Source organism: Pithys albifrons, chromosome 6 (genome assembly GCF_047495875.1).
Source record: "Pithys albifrons albifrons isolate INPA30051 chromosome 6, PitAlb_v1, whole genome shotgun sequence".
Taxonomy (NCBI): domain Eukaryota; kingdom Metazoa; phylum Chordata; class Aves; order Passeriformes; family Thamnophilidae; genus Pithys; species Pithys albifrons.
In genome coordinates this window covers 24,216,695-24,220,352 of record NC_092463.1, presented here as the reverse complement: position 1 = coordinate 24,220,352, position 3,658 = coordinate 24,216,695, and positions in this window count along the sequence as shown.

Here is a 3,658-nt window from a genome sequence, read left to right as displayed (position 1 = left end):
CAGATTCAGAACCGCCTACTCATTTTCCGTGGGGATTGCGGACTCCATTGGTATTGCAAGGGTCTGGCTATGGGCTCGGCCTGCCTGCGGGTGCTGTGCTGACGTGAGGATGAGACAGCAGCCGTTTTCCAGGCAGAGAAAAGCGCACGTACACGCAGGCGGCCAAGCAAGAAGCTGCATCAAATCCTTCACTAACCTGAGGCACTAAATCCATCCTGCTATTCCCATACCAAGCCCTGCCTGTTTCTCCTTGGCCACCCAGGCAGTTATGGCAGCCACGCTTTCCTGAAGGCGACCAGTTTAGAAGACAGTTGTTACAAGGGTCATCGATGAAGACCAGCAGAACACGTGCTCTGGTACCTGCAGCATCAGATGCAAATTTCAAGCATGCCAAAACTGCCGATGACTCAGGCAATGTGTGCGTGCGCCTGCAGAGCACAGAGCTCAGCTTTCCAACTATTTCATGCATTTTCCAGCTATACATGCATTTGATCACCAGCTGTTTGTTTGGGGTTTTGTCTTCTTTCCCAAGAAGCTTGAGTTTTAAATACATATTCCACACTGAGTTCAGCTCATAATTTCCAAGTCCTTCACTTACTATGTGACCTACTTTCTCCCCTGTAGCACACAGAAACCACTGCTTTGGGCCCTCTCAGCCCTTCAACACATTCATCCCTGCCTCTGCATCTGTGGATGCAAGAGCTTTGGGCTTGACTTCTGTCTCAGGCATTTGAGCATGGACTTTTCAAAGAGCGATCATGCCACACCAAAGATACTTTTGGTGCATCCTTCTTCTCAGACTGTGCTTCATGTTCCCCTCACTCCCAGGTATTGTGGCATCCTTAACTCAGTCACTTGCACTTAGCAAGTGGCTTAGGCACTCAGCAGTAACGCTGCTTCTTCCCATGTTGCCCACCCAGTCTTCACACCCATGATGTGCTGACAGCTGTCCTGTTGCTCCTGCTGGGCCATGGCTCGGCTGGCTCTCATCTCCTGGCTCCTTCCCTTCGCCTGTCTTGAGTGTGAGCAGCTCTCTTTGCTTACCCGGGTGTTGCAGATGAGTCCAATTACTAGAGTTCAGGAAACTGATTCCCCTCCCTGGCATTTTATCCAGCCCACTTATCCGCTGAGAGTTTCTAATCCAAATAGCCTCCCAGCACATGATGTTCCAGTGCTCCCAGGCTCTACCCAGCTTCCGTCCTGCCTTGTCCTCCCTCACACAAGCACTTGGAGGATGCCATTCAGTCTCCAGGATGCAGAATTCACTGGGTAGAGGAAAGCAGTGTTTCCAGCAGCCATCCCTGATGACATAGGGACTTCAGATAGGATGGTGTCCTTGGTAGGCTGGAAGTTCTCAAAGGAGGTTAGACAGTTTTCAGCCCCTCTGTAGGCCATAAAGTGTGCTGCCACGCTTGGCCAGCCAGCTCATTCCCTGCTCAGCTCTTTTGTCCACAGCACCAGCTCTGTCCGCAGTTGTGTCAGCCTCCTTCCTTGCTCATGCACCAGCTGGGTAGCTGAAGCAACCAACTCTTCCCCAGAGCCCTGGATACACCGAGGAAGAACCGGAGGGTGGGCTGTGGAGGAGGTAGGTGTCTGTAGCTGTGGCAGCAAAGGGGGTCCCACTCCATAACACCCAGCAGCTGAGGATCACCAGGTGAGACTCCTTCCAGGGGCCCAGAGATACACCCCCACACCCCCCACCTTGTTGCTTCTGCCACAGTGGCCAGAACAGCCCACAAGACAGCAAGATTTTAGCAAAGTACACCAGGACACCAACACAGATATTTCCAGGTGCTTTCCCCACTTGACCCTGTGCTACCTTTGCTGCCACTCCTCCTCACTCTCTCATTTTCGGTCCTCCTGGGCACTCCTTGTTAAATTCACTGGGTCCTGACAGCAGCTGCTGACTAATGACAACCAGATGTCTTGTAGCCATGGTCCCTCTAAGCAGCCCAGAGTTTGCCTTTCAGTTTTCCAGAGAACCTCAGTTTCTGGCTCAGCTATGCAGGGCTAACAGCTCCCGAAATCCCCATTCAGAGGCTTTCATTCATGAAACACAAGGCAGCAGACCAAGTGCAGGACTCTGCCCCTCAAGGGACACCAGACTGCCAGCTGCCTTATGCCAGCTGCGGCAGCAGTGCCCGGCAGAAAGTGCTGCAGGGAACAGGGCAGGAACAGCACAAACAGGGGAAAAGCTGCAGCGTGGCAAGGCACTGGGAAGAAATTGTCCCGCAATAGTTACTGGGACTGGAGCAGGGAATGTAAACAGCCCAGCATCCACAAGGAGGTCATAACCTCAGGGCCTGGTTTCCTTTCCTCTTCTCCATCCTGCCTAATCTCCAAGAGCTGCTCTGTTTACTAGCAAGATAAGTAAACAAAGAAAAGCTCCAAAGCAGAGATTTTTATTTTTTTTTGCTAATTCACTGCATGTCCCAGTCCCTGGGTGCATGCGGGAGCTGTTTGTGCTCACCAAGGCAGTTGGCACACAGCACTGCATGGGCACAGCCAGAGGCAGCAGCAGGCAGCAGATGGGCACAGGCAGCCCTCTCCTGCCCTGCCTCCAACGTGGCTGTGCAGAGGGGGAAAAGGGGGAATGGAGTTTCCTGCACAAATGTGGAGCTGGGCAGGCCTTGCTCCAGGGAGCCTCTGACTTAGACATGATGGAAGAAAACAGACACCTAATGCTGGGGAAAAGGGGGAGAGAAGGCAGCAGGGAACCAGGATGTGCCCAGTTAGCACAGCGAAGCCAATAGCTGGGCAGGCCCTGTCACCCTCCACTGACTCTCTCTGGGGGCAAGAACGAGACAAGCTCATCCTGGAGGGAAACCAAATTCCAGCCAGGGCTGCAGTCTTCCCCAAGCACATCCAGCCAAACCCAGAAGTGCAGCCTTTTGACAGGTGTTGTAGGAGTGTGGTGAGGTTCCTTTCCCAGGCTGCTGGGTGCTCTGGCTTGCAGGCACATGGGCATTTGAGGAAGAAGGAGGTGAAGAGATGTCTGGAAGGACGCTCGGTCCACCCCAAGCTTTGGATGGCAACTCACCTGCATCAAGTCCTCAAGAGCCAGCACACCAGCTATTGGTATCTTGCTGGGGAGCCAACAGTCGCTGGATAGCACCTGGCTGTAGGGCGAGTCCTAGAGGAACCAGATAGGCACATAAAGGATGTGAGGAACATCCAGGGCCCTCCACACCTCTGCATGAAGCAACCACTGAAAGCTTCCAGCATAAGCCAGTTTGCTTTGATTTCCTAATCTAAAATAACAGGACACAGAGCAGAGCCACAGAGTAAAGCAGCATCGCAATGAGAATTATTCCGTGGCTCCTGCCTGTTCCCTGACACACTGCTCCAGGAACTAGACACAAAGGAGCTACATTCCTGCCTTATCCAGGGCCGGTTCTGGCTGCGCCAGCAAGAACAATTGGACTGCCAAGAACTGCGCCTTTCCCACCCCATTTGCTTTGGCTCTTCACCCCCGCACGCCGCCGGTCCAAAGTAAACCCCCGGGCGCGGGCAGTCCCTGTGGCTCCGGGGGCCCCGCCCGTCTCCCGGGAAACGGCAGCGCCACCGCCCGCCCGCCGAGCACGCCGCTCATTGGCCGCGCCGCCGCCGGGGGGCGGGCACACCTCGGCCGTCTCCGCCAATGGGGCGGCAGCGCGGC